The following is a 19,555-nucleotide window of genomic DNA, read 5'->3' as shown; positions in this document are numbered from 1 at the left end:
CAACTCGGAGTTGGGCCTTCTCCCGTATCTCGTCAATCGAGTCTAGGGATTCCATCATTAGTTGGCTATTCTGATCTTGGTCGTATGTTAGACGTCGATGTGAGGGGGGATCTAACTCGACAGGCAACATCGCCTCATATCCATAGGCTAAGGAAAATGGGGTATGCCCTGTCGCAGTTCGGTGAGACGTTCTATACGACTAGAGGACTTCAGGCAATTGCTCTAACCACGCTCCCTTAGCTTCTTCGAGCCTTTTCTTCAAGGTTTCCTTGAGATTTTTATTCCCGGCTTCGACCTGCCCATTCGCCTGAGGGTGTGCAACTGAAGAAAAGCTTTTAATGACTCCATGTCTTTCGCAGAAATCGGTGAATAAATCGCTGTCAAATTGGGTCCCGTTGTCTGAAACTATCTTTCTGGGCAGACCATATCGACAGACGATGTTCTTAATAACGAAGTCAAGGACTTTCTTGGTCGTGATGGTAGCGAGTGGTTCAGCTTTGGCCCATTTGGTGAAGTAATCGACCGCTATGACTGCGTACTTTACTCCGCCTTTCCCTGTAGGCAGGGATCCAATCAAATCTATCCCCCATACTGCAAAAGGCCACGGACTTTGCATCTGCTTCAATTCGTTTGGAGCCGCTCGTGGAATATTTGAGAACCTTTGACACTTATCGCACCTTCGTACAAACTCCATGGAATCCTCGTTCATCGTTGGCCAGAAGTAGCCCTGCCTTAGGATCTTTTTTGCCAAACTCTGCCCCCCAGCGTGATCTCCGCAGAAGCCTTCATGCACCTCTTTCATGAGTTCCTTAGCTTTGTCTAGTGTAACGCACCTGAGTAGTGGCATTGAATATCCTCTTCGGTACATTACATCGTCGACCAGTATATATCTAGCAGCTCGCCTTTGTAGAGTTCTAGCCTTGTTCCTATCTGTTGGCAGCGTACCATTCATCAGATACTCCAAGAAAGGTGCCATCCATGTATCCTCCATCCGAATCTCCATACTGGATTCCGTGGCTTGTATGCTCGGCTTACTCAGTCTTTCTACTGGCACGATGTTCAAGGTGTCAGCATCCTTTGCGCTCGCGAGTTTGGTTAAGGCATCTGTGTTTGAATTCTGATCTCGCGGGATTTGCTGGAGGGTGTACTTCATGAACTGGGCTAGCAAGTCTTTTGTTTTATTTAAGTAGGCCACCATTTTCAAGCCTCGCGCTTGGTATTCTCCCAGGACCTGATTCACCACCAGCTGTGAATCACTGTAGATATCAAGCGTCTTTATGCTCATATCCTTTGCCATTCTCAATCCAGCGAGGAGTGTTCGTATTCCGGTTCGTATTCCGGTTCATTATTTGATGCAGTAAAGACAAACCTGATGGCACAGTGAAATCGATGCCCTTCCGGCGTTATCAATATCACTCCTGCTCTAGCGTGGAATTCGTTGGATGAGCCATCTGTGAATAGCTTCCACGAAGGAGTTTTATCTTGAGGCCCGGGCGCTTTAGGCTGTTCGCACTGCTCGCTGTCTGGGAGTTCGGTGAACTCTGCAATAAGGTCGGCCAAGACTTGTCCCTTGACTGCTGCTCGCGGTGAATAAGTTATATCGAACTGTCCCAGTTCGACTGCCCACTTTAATAATCGTCCAGCCGCTTCCAGTTTTTGGAGGACTTGCCGAAGGGGTTGGTCAGTTAGAACTGTAATAGGATGGGCTTGAAAGTAGGGGCGTAGCCTTCTAGAGGCAAGGATCAAGCAATATGCTAACCTCTCGATTGGAGGATATCTCAATTCTGCCCCGATCAGTCTCTTGCTGACATAGTAGATTGCTTTTTGTACACCTTCTTCCTCTCGCATGAGTACCGCGCTGGCAGCAACTTCAGTAATTGCCAAATAAATAAACAAAGTTTCTCCTTCGATCGGCTTTGATAAGATGGGAGGCTGTGCCATATGAGCCTTCAAGGCCTGGAATGCTTGCTCGCAATCCCCCGTCCATTCAAACTTCTTGTTTCCTCTAAGTAGATTGAAAAAAGGAACACACTTGTCTGTTGATTTCGAAATGAATCTACTTAGGGCTGCGATCCTCCCGGTTAAACTTTGTACATCTTTGATCCTTTCTGGCGACTTCATGTCAATCAATGCTTTTATCTTGTCGGGGTTGGCCTCGATTCCTCTTGAATTTACGATAAACCCCAAAAACTTCCTTGATCCGTCTCCAAAGGAACACTTGAGGGGATTTAATTTCATCTGGTACTTGTTTAACACATCAAAGCACTCTTGTAAATCCCGCACATGCCCTTCTGCCTTCTTAGACTTTACCAGCATGTCATCCACATATACCTCCATGTTTACACCGATTTTCTCCTTGAACATGTGCTTGACTAGCCGTTGGTAAGTTACACCTGTGTTTTTCAGTCCGAAGGGCATTACTTTGTAACAATATAAGCCCGTATCGGTCCGAAAGCTGGTGTGATCCTCGTCAGGGGGATGCATGCTAATCTGGTTGTTGCCTGAATATGCATCCATGAACGAGAGGATCTCGTGTCTTGTAGTTGCATCGACCAGCTGTTCGATCCTTGGGAGTGGGAAGCAGTCTTTTGGGCAGGCTTTATTGAGGTCTGTAAAATCCACGCAGGTTCGCCACTTGCCGCTAGGCTTGGGAACCAGCACTGGATTGGAGACCCACGATGGATAAAATTCCACCCTGATGAACCCATTCTCCTTTAGTCTTTCGACTTCTTCTTTTAAGGCCCTTGATCTATCTTTATCGAGCAGCCTTCTTTTCTGTTGCACAGGTGGAAAGGTCTTGTCTATATTCAGGACATGGCTGATTACCGCAGGATCTATCCCAACCATGTCTTTATGCGACCAGGCGAAAACCTCCTGGTTCTTTCGCAAAAATTCCACCAGTGCGTTCTTCGTGGTAAGCTCTAAGTTTCTCCCAACCTTTACGACTTTGGTTGGGTCTTTCTCGTCGAGTTGGATCTCCTCCAGGTCCTCGACGGGTCCAACATTTTCTTCAAAATCCCCAAAGCGAGGATCCAAATCTCCATCCTCACTTTGGGCAACACCCTATTTGGTGACTTCATCACCGGATTGGGCTTGTGTATCAACTGCCATCTGCAACCTATCTAAGGTAGTGCTCTTCGGCGTCCCACTCTTCGCCTTTGTGATTGAGGCATTGTAGCACTCCCTGGCTTCCCTTTGGTTCCCCAACACGCGTCCTACCCCCGCGTCTGTTGGGAACTTCATGGCTAGGTGCCACATAGAGATGACGGCCCGTAGATCCACCAGTATGGGCCTTCCAATAACGGCGTTGTACGCCGAAGGACAATCAACCACTACAAAAGTGGCGAGTAATGTCCTTGTTGTAGGCGATGTACCCGTCGTTACTGGGAGTTTGATCAATCCGGCTGGGGCGAGTCCTTCTCCAGAGAAGTCGTATATCGTTTGATTGCAGGGCTCCAAGTCCTTAACGGACAATTTCATGCGTTCCAGTGTTGATTTGTACAGGATATTCACTGAACTTCCTGTATCGACCAGTACCCTCTTCACCATCATGTTTTCCATCTGGATGTCCACGACCAGCAGATCGGAATGTGGGAACCTGACATGCTGGGCGTCGTCATCAGAGAAGGTTATCTCTCCTTCTTCTGACCGAGCCTTTTTTGGTGTACGGTCCTCCACAGTCATCATCTCGATGTCCTGGTCGTGGCGCAGAGTCTGAGCATATCGTTCTCTGGCCTTTCCGCTATTTCCCGCGAGGTGCGGTCCTCCACAGATGGTTAAGAGTGTTCCAGTCACGGGGGCCGGCTGTAAGGGTGGCGAGAGCTGGCGCGTGGGCGCTTGCTCATTGCCTCCCGGAGCTTCTCGTTGGGAATTTCCCGAGACCCGTACGTACCTTCTCAAGTGTCCTTGTCTAATAAGGAACTCGATTTCATCTTTCAACTGGTTGCATTCATTGGTGTCATGTCCGTAGTCATTATGATAACGACAGAACTTGGTAGTGTCTCTCTTCGAAATATCCTTCCGAATGGGGCCAGGTTTTTTGTAAGGCACACTAGAGCTTGTGGCCTGATAAACCTCTCCCCGAGACTCAACGAGGGCAGTGTAGTTAGTGAACCGAGGTTCATAACGATTACCCTTGGCTCGTTTGTTGTCGGAGGCGGAAGGCTCGTTATACGGCCGTTTTCCACAATTCTTGCCATTGCCGTTACCGTTCCCGTTGCCATTAGGTTTGGACCCATTGGCGGCTTTGGCGGGTTCGGAAGCCTTCTTATCCTTGCCTGAGGGCTTTCCATCGTCGGCAATGGCTTCTTCGAGCTTGATGTAGCGATCAGCCCGGTCCAAAAATTCTTGGGTAGTTCTCACTCCTTCCTTTCGAAGACTTTTCCAGAGGGGAGAAAGACGTTTAACTCCTGCAGTTATGGCCATCATTTTGCCTTCGTCCCCGACCGTTTTCGCTCCAGCTGCTGCTCGCATAAAACGTTGGATGTAGTCCTTCACTGACTCCCCATCCTGTTGGCGAATTTCAACCAACTGGTTTGCCTCGGTCGGATGCACACGACCTGCATAGAACTGTCCGTAGAACTCCCTTACGAACATTTCCCAGGAAACTATGCTTGCAGGAGGGAATTTAAAAAACCATTCCTGCGCTGCTTCAGAAAGTGTTGCAGGGAAGATCCTGCACCGAGCGTCTTCGGACACTTTCTGAATGTCCATCTGAATTTCAAACTTGTTGACATGGGATACTGGGTCCCCATATCCGTCAAAGTTTGGGAGTGTAGGCATTTTGAACTTGTTGGGAGTTTCAGCATTAGCTATCCTTTGTACGAAAGGAGTGCCTTTCCTCCTATCGTGGTCGATGTAGGAAGTTCTTCCACCGACCAGCTGCTGCACTGCCTGGTTGAGGGTGTCTATCTGGGCCTGTACAGCGGCAGGAATCGTTGTGGCCTCTGTCGCTGGGGTGATGTTCTCGCCATGCCGCTCACGGCGATCGTTGAGTACATCTCTTAGGTCCTCGTCTCTTCTCCGCTGCTCGCTACCCCCGAGCCGGTTGAAGGCATTATTTTGTCTGGGCTGCCCCCCAGCATCCCGTCTGTTGGGTTGTTCATCTCCAGGTACCTGGCTCAAGCCTTTACCTCTTTCTTCGCCTCTCTCACCGGCATTTCCCTTGCCTGAGTCAGCCTCATTATATCCGTGGCCATCTCTGAACCTCGACTGGCTATGGTGGGATCGACTGTTCCCTCTATTCTCGTCTCTGGCTGAAACGTCCTGAGTGTTAGAGGGCGGCCTGCACTGGTCGTGGTGTCCCCGTGCACTATCATGCCGTGGGGGACCCCGGACCGCAGAGCCTAACTCTGAGTCTCTCCTGTTACCAGGAGGGTGCTGACCTCTGTTCGGTGGGTTTGGCCCATCATCCCTACGGCGTCTAGGACTACGAGGCTGATGCTCGGCCCTATTCTGCCTCTGTTGCGGGGGGTTACCCCGAGCAGCTTGGGATGGTGGCTGCGCCTCAGGATCCAGTGGGACATCGTCACAAGGCATCTGAGGCTGCTCGGGCCTCTGCAGACTTGAAGGCTGGATCGGTGGGCTAGGATTGGGACCCCTCTGAGGTGGCCCATTAGCAGGTTGGTCAGGCTGCGAAGCAGGTGCAGCCTGATTTCTAGCCAATTGCAAGGCTGCCTCGAGGGCTGCCATGGCTTCGCTCTGGCAGCGGTCCACCTCCGCCTGCCTTTCGCTCAATTCCGCGCGCTGCCATTCAATCTCTTACTGCTGCCGCGCCATAACTTCAGCGGCAGTCTCCTAACTGGCTCTCAGACTAGCCAGCTCTTCCTGCAACGCGCCTAGGGTACTTTTCAACGTTGCATCATCCATTTCCTCCTCCTCAAAGTCCAGTTGTGGCTCATCCTCTGCCATGCTTGCAGGAGGAGGAGGAGGTGGCGGGTTCGACGGTGCAGCGGCGGCCGCCTGTCCAGTTTTCTTTCCAGCTTTCGCCATTAGTTTTCTCAACAACGATAAACCAAGCTCTCAATGAAAGCACCAGAATGTTGACCCACGATTTGGCCAACTGACACGGAGTCTGAATATGCTTGATATGAATGAATGTGTAAAGAAGAACGTAATGACAAAAGTAAATAAGACAAAGTATTTTATAGTGGTTCGGCCCCAAGGTCTGGTAATGACCTACGTCCACTTAGACTGATATTGATCTAAGGATCAAAGGAGTGATCAAAGAACAAGGGTTCAATGAGTTTCACTTACCTCTGAAGAACAATACAATATTGCTAGGAGAATTACTATAGTCTCTAATGATTCAAAAGCCAAAAAGTCCCTTCCTTGAGCTATCTTTTGCTATTTATAGGCTCAAGGGGGATTACAAGAGATTGTTACAGATATTCTCTCCTGAATAATCGGATATCCAGGAGATTGTGCGAGATAAATTCGGGATTCACAAAGATCTTCCCATAAATGTTGCTTTGTACGCGGAACTATCGACCAGACTGGTCGCAGGTAAGACTGGGCCGTACTGCTTCTAATGTGTCTTCTGGTCGATACTCTAACAGAACGTCTCCAGGTGTCAGCCACGTGTCCAGGGATCACTTGCCACGTCATCAATGCTAATTTTTTGGATAACAAATTTCAAATCCTACATGACAAATAAAACTAAGTTGGAATTTTTTTTAAAAAAAAAGGATCTAGTAGTGAATTTCAAAATATGAAATTGGTGAAATAGATGATAAATTGTTTGTAAAAATAAAGAAAGCACAAAAATGATTGAAAACCTTGCAAGAAACACTATGAAAATCTAGAGCTTTTTCATCAAACATTTTTTTTTAAATTGTTCTTGTGAGATTTTACTAAACAAGTTTTCAAGAGAAATAAGATTTAGTCTTTTTTTTTTTAATTTCAAATTCTACATGACAAATAAAACTAAGTTGATATTTTTAAAAAAAAAAAACCTCTAGTAGTGAATTTCGAAATATCAAATTGGAGAAATAGATGATAATTTGTTTGTAAAAATAAAGAAAGCACAAAAGCGATTGAAAATCTTACAAAGAACACTATGTAAAATCTAGAGTTTTTTCATCAAACACTTTCAAAAAATTAATTCTTGTGGGTTTTCACTAAACAAGTTTTTCAAGAGAAATAAGATTTACTCATCTATGTGAATTTCAAATGCTACATAACAAAAAAAAAAAGATGGATTTTTTTTGAAAAAAATAGAAAATCTACTAGTGATTTTCGAAAATGACATAGAAAACTTACTTGAAAACACTTTAAAAAATTGGAGCTTCTTCAATAAACAAGTTTTTTAAGATGAGTAAATTTTGTATAAAAATATATATAATATATAGAAAATTCGAAATATGCTTTATTAATTAGCCAACTAATTGTAGTTGGGAAGATAGGAGTCATTAATGCATAAGGAATGAATCTGGAAAGATCAAGGAATGAAAGGAATGGAGAAGGAATGAAGAAGGAATGGGGATATGGAATCTTGGAATGAATCTTAAATAATGATTTTTTTAATTATTTAATTAAATTAAAATGTGACCGCCATGTCAGCAGGTAGCCCATTACCAAGTTTGAAAAAGTCAAAGATAGCATTAATTAACATCTTTAAATGTGGAACATTGGATCTTAATCCAATGGCTATTAATTGACAACCCATCCATGGGGAAAAAACTCAATTACCATTAAGAGTGAACCCATATATATAAATGTACAATTGGTTATGATAACTCACTTCTTGCCACATTTACAATTACATAAAAATTGTACAATTGTTGCAAATAAATATATTTAACTTTAGCTAGCAATTGTGCTAAGGTTTCATCAATAACTTTTTAATTATTATTTCTTTGTATTATACATAAAAGAAATAGTCTCTAATTGCGTCAATCATAAAACATTTCAATGTTCTTTAGTTGTATTCATAAATATAATATTATTGACAAATATAAAATATTCATTTCATGGAATATTTGTTAAAATATCACAAATTTTTAGGAATTATAATTCTTTTTCAATATTGTCAAAGAACAAATAAATATATATATATATATATCTTAATCAATAATTATAATGATGAATATCATTTTTGCATAATTTTCGGGAAATATGAAAATTTTTATATCGGTGATCTATAATATTTTCTTTCCTATAAGTCATAAAAATAATACATAGCTCATGTAAGAATTTCCAACACTAAAATATGCATTTCATTCTCTTTTTTCTCTCTCTTTTCCATAACTTCAAAAAATAATTCCAGCCACACCGTTGATCGTTTTGGCTCAAGAGTGATACAATCGTGACCTACTCTTCAAGGTGGTCATTTTGATATGTTGGATGCATATATTTTCTCGTCGTCACTGAAATCAAAAGTAACAATTTGATCGCTTGTAAATACCAATTAGATACTAATTATATACCTTTTTACAAAAAAAACATTATTTTATTTAATTATCTCCAAACTTATTTTCAAAATTTGTTTAATTGATTTATGTTATGTATGAAAAGTAACTATTTAGGAGTAACTTCAAGTTTATGTTATGAAAAAGTGACAAATTGGTATCATTTTCTAATAAGTTATTCATGGTAACTTGGAATTATAGGACTAACTTTTTATACTATATGATGATAATTAGTTTCTATGTAGACTTGAATGTAACGTAAAAATATCTTAAATAATAAGACATGTAAATTAGATGAGTGACTAAAATAGTCTTTTGAAATTTTTTATTTAAAAGTTACCGTATAATATACTAAATTAATTTTTATTAATAAAGTATATGATAACTTGTTATACTATATAACAACTCATTAGTTTCCGAAATAAGCTTGAAGATTACCAAAATGTATCTTAAATAATAAGTTACCATAACATAACCTAAAAATAACTAATTGGTATATTAAGAGGGAAATTTCACTATTCATACTTAATAGTGTCTAATATTACTAAAAAATCCTAGCACTATTAATCTTTTCAATTTGATATCAAACATTCATCTCATACCCAAAATACCCCTCCCATCATATCAAGAATCCCAAAACCTTCTCTTCCTCTCTCTTCTCTCTCTCTCTCTCTCTCATTCTCACGAAATACTCCTTAAAACCCACGGATTTGTATGATTTTCTTGCTGAAATCACTGTTAGCCATCTCCATTGTCTCTATGAAGTCACCAATATCATAGGAAACAACCATTTTGAGGGTTTTTGGAGCAGAAAAATCATGGGTAAGAAGATTGTTCATTTTATGTGTTGGGTATTGTTTGTTTACATTTTTTGGCTATTTCAAACAGATTTGCACCTATATTGGTGTGTTTTTTGGGATTTTAGAGAGATTTCACGATTTGTGTTTTTCTGATTTTCTGCAACTTTTTTGCTCGATAGAAGCTGGATAACGGTTCGACAGGGGCTCGATGGTATGTAGAAGAAGGTTCTTTTATGAGCTTGATGCTGCTCGATATAGTTCGATTATAGCTCGATAGTTTTAGGCTTTGTTGCTCGATTGTGCTCGATGGCAACTCGATAAGGGGACCCTAGAATATTTGGTGTAGTTGTTTTCTCGATAGGGGCTTAATGATTGGCAGATGGGTGTGTACTGTTTAGAGTTCGATGCGACTCGATTATGGCTCGATGATGAGTACTTGATAGTGCTCGATAGGGGTTTTATGAAGGTTTTGGTTAGGTTTATGTTCGGTTTAAGAACTTTTGGCTCGATAAGCTCTCGATGAGAGCTCGATGGTAACACGATAGAGTTCCATTGAAGATCGATAATATTCTTTTTACATGACTTTGTGAAAAATTGACAGTTTTTTTAACAAATTCTATGTTTTTTTTCCAACACAGGTTCCATTGTCTACATTTTTGTATCCTACAATGGTGTTTGGGAATTACAAGGGAATAAGTGGATTTTCAAGGACCCCCAATGCATGGTGATACCGATGGAGGATATTGTAACGTACTTGCAACTTCTTGACATATTACACAAGGAAGTTAAAGTTGATAAACAGATGTATGGATTGAAATTGGAGGTTCCTTACACATGCGGCGACCAACTGTTTACACCCGTTCATGTTGAAAGTGAGCTTGGTGTCCATGCATTCTTAGGAGTAACATCTAAAGAAAGGTTAACCTTGTGTGTAACTCCTGTTAAGAAGATTGTCATTGCAGATCCACATTCTACTCCCGGACCTAAGGGAGCAGCCAGTACTTTAGGAGGTCTTATTGGTGACCTAAGGGACAACCAGTATGAGTACAACCCCTATGTGAATGACGATCCATAGCAGAACATAATGAGGACTCATGGTACAATTCAAAGGCATATTATAGTGTAGAAGTGTTGATTGACATGTCTAATTATATGAAAGTCAAACAAGTACAAGAACAACGAGTACGTCCTATTGCATGGGCAAACCCACCAAGTCAAGGACATCGAACACTTGGCACCAGCTCTAGTCGTCCTAGTGGAGCAGAATATAACAATAAAGGAGTGTTCCAATATGTTCAACAGAAGATCACAGAAGATGGAGTGCTCCCATATTTAAAAAAGAAGATATCATGGCCTCTACTCGATCTGAAACACCCTTATTCAATGTACTGTTGGGAGAACTACACCTTGGGAAGAATTTTGAGAACAAGGTGGATTTGAAAACAAAAGCGACTCTCTTCGCAATAAAGAATAATTTTGAGTTCATGGTTAAGAAGTCTTGTACTGATGTGTTGTATATCACCTGCAAGAATCCTGAATGTGGTTGGAGAATAAGGGGAAAAATTAGTGCGATCGAAGATGATTGAGATCACCGTTTATAATAGTGTACATATTTGCTCACTAGAAGTGCGACAGAAAGACCATTGTCAAGCAGCACCTTGGGTCATTGTTGTAACGCCCTGCTGCCTTAGAGTCGTTACTAAGTGAGTTTTAAAACGTGCATTTAACTCGTTGATCGAGGATTTAAGACAAAAGTGTAATTAAACCATAATCAGAGTCATAAACTTTGAAAATAATCATTTACTGAGAATTACAAAGCGTTTAACCTTTGGGATCCCAAAATACTGTTTGGAAATATTTACAACTCAAAAATATAATCAGAGTCGGCTAAACGACAAAATTCAGGTTTAGTACAACCATCTCCCAAAAATACCCCTAGCCGTGGTAGCCAGGCAGGCCAAAAATGTACTCGCCACTTCACGCTCTCCATACTCATGGTTGGTCGACTTTCCCCTTGCCCTTACCTGCATCATAGAGCACCTATGAGCCAAAGCCCAGCAAGAAAACCCTCACAAGCAGATAACATAAGTACATTAAACACTTAACATATAAATAACCCACTACCAAGCTAGACATATATGGCCATGTTGTCCCAGACGCTTTACCAGGCCCTGGGTTCGCGATCCACACCGTAAGGATATCTCAGGTATCCTTTAGGGTCTCGCCCTGGCAACTCGCACTCCGCATGCTAAACGCTACTCCTGGCCCCTTGCTGTTCTCGGCCTTCGTCGTTCCCGGCCCTGGTCGTTCCCAGCCCTCGTCGTTCTCGCCCCTTGTCGTTCATTCATTTATATGTACACATAATATAACTAAACAAATACTTAAACATATATAAATTCAATCAAAGGGATATGCCTTGCAACACAGTCATATAGGGTCGAGCCCTACAACACAATCATATAGGGTCGTGCCCTGCAACACAAGCTCTATGGGAACAGTAGTTTTCTTACCTGTGTCCCGAGCTTTCCAAGCACCGATGTCCCGAGCACAGTCCCTTAGTCCGAGCCTCACTGAAACCCTAGTCACAACACACCAACAATATCCATCCATCAAGTTCTAATCCATTAAGTAACTTTGGGTAATAATTCTAGCCTCCTGGACATTGAATTCTATCAATCCGGGTGATAACATCCATCCCTAACCTTAACTATTGGATTCCCGAGCCTAAAACTTCCTTAAATTCTGAAATGCATTAAGCGTCGTGGCCCTAAGAACTCATGTCGCGGCCCCCAGTCCAACCTGAGGCCCTGCCTCATTTCAGCCTACACGCGCCACGACCCTTCTTGAAGGGCGCCGCGTCGCGCCTCCATTTCCAGACGCCCCTATGTTCTGAGGGCCCGCGGCTCAGCAAGAACAGCCCCGCGGCCTGACCCCTCGAGCCTAGAAAAACTCACCATTTTTACCACAAAAAGCAATCCAATTAACCCCAAAATCACAGAAGCTCTACTATGTTTTCATTAACAAAACCTAACAAAGAACTAGCTCAGAACCTCATCAAATCTAAAGAACGATCCTTCACCCACACACATGCAAAACTATAACATTTCAGCAGAAAACCAGCTACCAATCAACACAACTCAACATATTAAAAAGCTTACCTTGGGCAGAAGTGAATCCCTAAATCAATTCTCTAAGCTCCAAGCCTTTAGCTCCCAAAATCCCAGCTGAAATTCCTTAGTCTTGATTAGTTTTCACCAAAATTTTCCTTGCTAAGACTTAGAGAAAATAGTGTGTCTTTGGGTCGGTTTCTCCTTTGGTTTCTGAGTACTCCTTTGGTTTTTGTTTTATTTACTTAGCCTCTAAGGTTACCTCAAGGCTCGAGGTACCAAAAAAGTCCCCGAGGGCAAAATGGTAAGTTCCCCCAATATTCCCTCCTAAACATTCTATCTTCATATATATCTCCAAATATTTATTTCCATAACCCGATAACCCAATAAAATATCTAATACCCGAAATACCCCTCGACTCGTCCCGAGTCAGGTATTCGACCCCGTTGTGACTTTCTAGCTAACCGCTCCCTAGGACTGTCTCATATCGTGCAACACACATATATCATAAGTATATCACAATTATTACAATTATCATATTTATGCCCCTAATAACCAAACGGGGCCCACATTCATATTTAATCCACCTAAACATGCATCACTAATCACATATTCACACAAATTCACATATTATAACAATAAATCACTTATTGCCCTCCAGGAATGATAATCAAGGCCCTAAACCTTATTAGCGAATTTGGGTCATTACAACCATCCCCTCCTTACAGAAATTTCATCCGCATCTCTGATTCAAGTTCCCATGTCGCCTCCTTGACCTTGTTGTTCCTCCATAATACTTTCACCAAAGCGATGTTCTTGCTCTGCAAGTCTTTGTCCTTCCAGTCGAGAATCTGAACCGGCCTCTCTTCATATGACAAAACCTAGTCCAGCTCCAAATTCTCATAACTCAGTATATGCATCGAATCAAACATGTACTTCCGGAGCATGGACACATGAAACACATCATGAACCCCCGATAAGGCTGGAGGCATCGCCAATCTGTAAGCTACCTCTCCAACCCCGTTCCAGAATCTTGAAGGGGCCAACAAACCTAGGGCTCAGCTTGCCCCGAACACTAAACCATTTCACTCTCCTCAAAGGTGAAACCTTAAGGAACACATGGTCACCAACCTGAAATTCCACGGTCCTGCGTTTCAGGTCTGAGTAAATCTTTTGGCGACTCTGGGAGGCGAGCATTCGAGCTCTAATCTTCTCAACCGCCTCATTGGTCCTCTGAACCATCTCAGGACCTAAGTACCTCCTCTCACCTGTCTCATCCCAATGGATAGGTGATCTACACTTTCTCCCATAAAGCATCTCATACGGAGCCACTTCGATAGTTTCCTGAGAACTGTTGTTGTATGAGAACTCAATCAAAGGGAGATATTTACTCCAAGATCCCCCAAAATCTAGAACACAGGCTCGCAACATGTTCTCCAATATCTAAATCATCCTCTCAGACTGTCCATCTGTCTGAGGGTGATAAGCAGTACTAAATCGCAACTGCGTGCCCATAGCCTTTTGCAGACTCTCTCAAAACTTGGAGGTGAAGGCGGGGTCTCTGTCGGAAACTATCGACCTCGGAGCCCCATGAAGTCAAACAATTTCCTTCACATATAACTCGACATACAGTTCCACAGTGTAAGTCGTCCTGACAGGTAAAAAGTGGGCAGACTTGGTATACCTATCCACAATCACCCACACCGAATCATGCTGTCCCACAGTCTTTGGAAAACCAACCACAAAGTCCATGGTGATATCCTCCCACTTCCACTCTAGAATCCCTAGAGGCTGTAGCAACCCTACTGGCCTCTGATGTTCAGCCTTGACCTGCTGACAAGTTAAGCACTTGGACACATAATCCACCACATCCCTCTTCATGCCCGAACACCAATACAAGGCACTCAAATCTTGGTACATCTTCGTCGTACCTGGATGTAAGGAATATGGAGTGGTATGCAATTCATCTAAGATCTCCTGCCAGATATCGGAATCCATCGGAACACAGATCCGACCCTTATACCTCAGTAACCCCATCTCCGAGATAGAGAAGTCCTTAGCCTCTCCGACTAAGATGTTCTCCCTATGACCCTTCAACTGGAAATCATTCTCCTACGCTTCCTTGATCCTCTCAAGGAGCGTAGACTGAAGAGTGATGTTGGCTAACTGACCAACCACCAACTCTATACCCGCTCTAGTCATCTCCTCAGAAAAATTCTCACTTCAGAAACTCTACTCGATCTACAATTTTACTTGGGTCAACCAGAATCCCCTCCTTACTGGCGATATGGCCCAGAAATGTAACTTGCGGTAATCAAAACTCACACTTGCTTAACTTAGCATATAACCTATGCTCCCTCAACCGCTGCAACACCAAACGTAGATGTTGTTCATGCTCTGTCTCTGACTAAGAGTACACTAGAATGTCGTCAATGAACACAATCACAAACTTGTCTAAATAGTCCTTGAAAACCCTATTCATCATGTCCATAAATGTTGTTGGGGCATTGGTTAATCCAAAGGACATAACCAAGAATTCATAGTGTCCATACCTCGTTCGGAAAGCGGTCTTTGGTATGTCCTCTTCTTTAATCCTTAACTGATGTTAACCTGACCAAAGATCTATCTTCGAAAACACTGTCCTTCCCTGTAGTTGGTCAAACAAATCGTCAATCCTAGGCAGTAGATACTTATTCTTAATGGTCAACTTGTTCAGTTCCCTGTAGTCAATACACATCCTAAGAGATCCATCCTTGTGTTTGACAAACAACACTGGAGTACCCCATGGAAAGAAACTCAGTCTGATGAATCCCAAATCTAGTAACTCCTGCAACTGAATCTTCAACTCCTTCAACTTCGCCAGAGCCATTCTACAAGGTGTCCTAGATACTGGATCCGCCCCTGGTACCAACACTATAACAAAATCAATCCCCCGCTGCGGCGGCAGCCCTGGCAGATCTGCTGGAAATAAATCTGGAAACTCATATACCAATCTGGTCTCCCCCGGTCCAACCGACACAACCCTAAAGGTATCCACAACATTCACTAGGAATTCTATGCAACCTCCATGCATTAGGTCTCTAGCCTTCAGTGCTGAAATCATAGGTACTCATGGTCCACTAACTGTCTCCACGAATACAAAGGGTACCTCCCCTTCTGGTTCAAAAGTCACCATCCTGCGCTTGCAATCAATCGTCGCCCCATACTTCGATAACCAATCCATCCCTAGGATCATATCGAAGTCATCTATCACTAGCTTAATCAGATCAACAGACAACTCCCTACCATCTATCTGTTAGGAAAAATAGATGTTATTGCCTCAATGGAAAAGGTAATTTAATACAACTCTATGCAAAATATTACAAATAAATAATGATTGATTAAAAAGAGTGTTACAACTCTATAACTGAAAATACAAACAAACAAAGAAAGGAAGAGGAAGAAGGAGAAGAAGAGAATGGTGAAAGATACAACTCTAAACAAAAGATTACAAGTAAAGGAAAGGTGTTTGAAAAAGAAAAGAAGATTACAACTCTAAAAAAAAGTTACAAGTAAATATAAAATGAAAATAAGAAGAAAAGAAATAGAGAAAATGCAAGAACAAAACAATAGTAAACTCTCACATACACAACCTAAGTGAAGAGGGTTGGGGATCACCAACTTGAACAAGGTTTAAAACCTTTGTCCAAAAGCTTATTTCCCCCTAACTCAAGCACTAAGGGATCTCTCACAGTTTTTTGGAAATGCTTTATGGAATAATCAAGCCTCAAGGTGATTTTCCAGCCAAGTGCTTTGTTGATGGAAAATAGTGTGTCTTACAAGTGAGCATTAGGCTCCTATTTATAGAGTTTGAGATACCCCTTTGAATTTCAAATTCCACCAACCCCCATGGCTGTTACCAATGTTTAATTGGATGTTTATTGAATTAAAATGGAGATTTTGGAGTTATTTGGGATGTTAGAACCGTTTAATTTTGAAAAAACTGAAAATTCACATGGGCTGTCAGCCTCACTGGCCACGGCCAGGATCATCAGTGACCGCGGCCACTGGCCTCTATCCCCCAGGCCACGGCCACAGCCTAGTTTCAACACAAAAATTGTCATTTTCCAGATCGTTCCAAAACATCCCTAATCCTTTCCCACATGATTTTGTAACCTCCAAACACATATTGGTAGCTAAAAACATGTCTCCAACAGCCATATTTCATTATGGTTTTATAAAATCCAATCTCAAATGTGTAACATATAATATACACATTATTGGGTAATATTTGGGAGTTACAAATTTGTAACTGATTTTGTAACTCCAAAATATGTCACATTTCGGCACACACATGTGTCCAATTTTGTGACTCTCAATAATATGTTACAAGGTGTGACAAATCACATTTTTTCACATTATTTAATCTAATATTATATTATATGAAATAATATAACACTATCTCTACTGGTAAAGCTCTAACCCATCTCCTAGAGACTACCAGTTCCCCAGTTGGCAACAAATTCTGAAAACCCCTAGCATGCAAAGCACTAGGTCTACACAACTGGTCTATCACTCTAGCATATACAAATGAATGGGTAGCTCCTGAATCAATCAATGCAGTATAAGAAGAACCAGCACTAGAAATTTGACCCGTCACAACCGAGGGGCTAGCCTCCGCCTTAGTCTGAGTCAAAGTGAACACCCTGGCAGGAGCGAGATTGTCGCCCTGCTTCGGCTCCTCCTTCCTGACTTGTGGGCAGTCCTTCTTCAAATGATTGGCACTCCCACAGACAAAGCATGCCCTAATCCTGCACTCACCCTGATGTCATTGTCTCCACCGGGGACACACTGGAAAACTCCTCCAGTTGTCACTTCCGCCCTGACGGCCACTAGAAGCACCCCGTGCCCTCCTATCCGAACTGGGAGGAACAAAGGAATCTGGGGCCTTCCTCTTCTGTTCACTGGAGCCACCACCCTGACTGGATCCAATAAAAGGAGGCACTGTCCTCCTGGCATCGCGCCTAATAGCGCTCTCTCTCCAAATCTAGCCCTCGGCCCCATAAGCGGTAAGGGCCTTCTCTACAATCTGAGCATAGGTAGTAGTCTCTGGGTCTAAAGTGATCTTGACATCACGGGCGATCATAACATTCAATCCCCGTACAAATCTGTCTCTTCTTGTCGCATCTATCGGCACTAAATCTGGCGTAAACTTCGCCAATCGGTCAAATTTCAGAGCATACTCTGTCACGGTCAACCGGTTCTGAGTCAGGTTGATGAACCCATCAACTTTCGCAGTTCGGACTGCAACGCTGTAATATTTCTCTTTAAAGATGTTCCTAAACTCTTCCGAGGTCATAACTGTCACATTCTGCCTCTAAACTACTACATCCCACCAGATGCGGGCATCCTCTTTGAACATGTAGCTTGCACAAGCTACCCTCTCGTTCCCCTCAACCCTCATAAAATCTAGAATAGAGGAGATCATGTTCATCCACTACTCTGCCTACAATGGGTCTGGTCCACCCTCAAAGGTGGGAGGATGCTGCTTTCTGAACCTTTCATATAAAGGTTCCCACCTATTCTCCACAACAGGTTGAACCAGCACTGGCGCCGCAACCTGTTGAATTGGCAACCCAGTGACCTGTGGAGGGGCCTATTGCCTCAACTATCTAAGTTCCTCCCCTGTTCGTTGCAATCTTGCTTCCATTTCGGCAAACATCTGTTGCAAATTCTGTGGGGCAGGTGGAGGGTCCTAACCCTGGTTGTCATCCTCGGCCCTACTGCCGCGGAGTCTCGATGATTGTCGAGGCATTTCAACAAATATGCATGCAATCAACGACGCCGCTCATCAGGCATGATAACAACATCCAAAACCACCTCCCAATCACATCAGTCAACCACAAAAAACAATCCACATAACATACCAATAGCATATAACACTCAGCGGGGCCATGCCCTGGCATCATGCATAAGTTAACTCATTCATCACGCTCTATATGAAATAAACAGGCAAACAGGGCATTTAAGAACATATTCAAACATATAAGTCAATTATTACCAACCAACCCTGAGTTGATCTTGTCACTGATAGCGAGCGTACATGTTCGGTCATTCTCCAGAAACCATAAACCTTGGCTCGCTCTGATACAAAGTTGTAATGCCCTACTGCCTTAGAGTCGTTACTAAGTGAGTTTTAAAACGTGCATTTAACTCACTAATCGAGGATTTAGGACAAAAGTGTAATTAAACCATAATCAGAGTCATAAACTTTGAAAATAACCATTTACTGAGAATTACAAAATGTTTAACCTTTGGGATCCCAAAATACTATTTGGAAATAATTACAACTCAAAAATATAATCAGAGTCGGCTAAACGACAAAATTCAGGTTTAGTATAACCAACTCCCAAAAATACCCCTGGCCGTGGCAGCCAGGTAGGCCAAACATGTACGCGCTGCTTCACGTTCTCCGTACTCATGGTTGGACGACTTTCCCCTTGCCTTTACCTGCATCATAGAGCACTCGTGAGCCAAAGCCCAGCAAGAAAACCCTCACAAGCCAATAACATAAGTATATTAAACACTTAACATATAAACAAGCCACCACCAAGCTAGACATATACGACCATGCCGTCCCAGGTGCTTTACCAGGCCCTGGGTTCGCGGTCCACACCGTAAGGATATCCCAGGTATCCTTTAGGGTCTCACCCTGGCAACTCGCACTCCGCATGCTAAACGTTGCTCCCGGCCCCTTGCCGTTCTCGGCCTTCACCGTTCCCGGCCCTCGCCGTTCCTGGCCCTCGCCGTTCCCGGCCCTCGCCGTTCCCGGCCCTCGCCGTTCCCGGCCCATGTCGTTCATTCATTTATATGTACACATAATATAACTAAACAGATACTTAAACATATATAAATTCAATCAAAGGGCTATGCCCTGCAACATAGTCATATAGGGCCGAGCCCTGCAACACAATCATATAAGGTCGTGCCCTGCAACACAAGCTCTATGGGAACAGTAGTTTTCTTACCTGTGTCCCGAGCTTTCCAAGCACTGATGTCCCGAGCATAATCCCCTAGTCCGAGCCTCGCTAAAACCCTAGTCACAATGCACCAACAATATCCATCCATCAAGTTCTAATCCATTAAGTAACTTTGGGTAATAATTCTAGCCTCCAGGACATTGAATTCTATCAATCTGGGTGATAAAATCCATCCCGAGCCTTAACTATTGGATTCCCGAGCCTAAAACCTCCTTAAAGTC

The sequence above is a fragment of the Humulus lupulus genome, chromosome 1 (genome assembly GCF_963169125.1).
Source record: "Humulus lupulus chromosome 1, drHumLupu1.1, whole genome shotgun sequence".
Classification (NCBI taxonomy): Eukaryota; Viridiplantae; Streptophyta; class Magnoliopsida; order Rosales; family Cannabaceae; genus Humulus; species Humulus lupulus.
The sequence above is the reverse complement of the archived record's forward strand: the minus strand, read 5'-3'. Positions refer to the sequence as shown.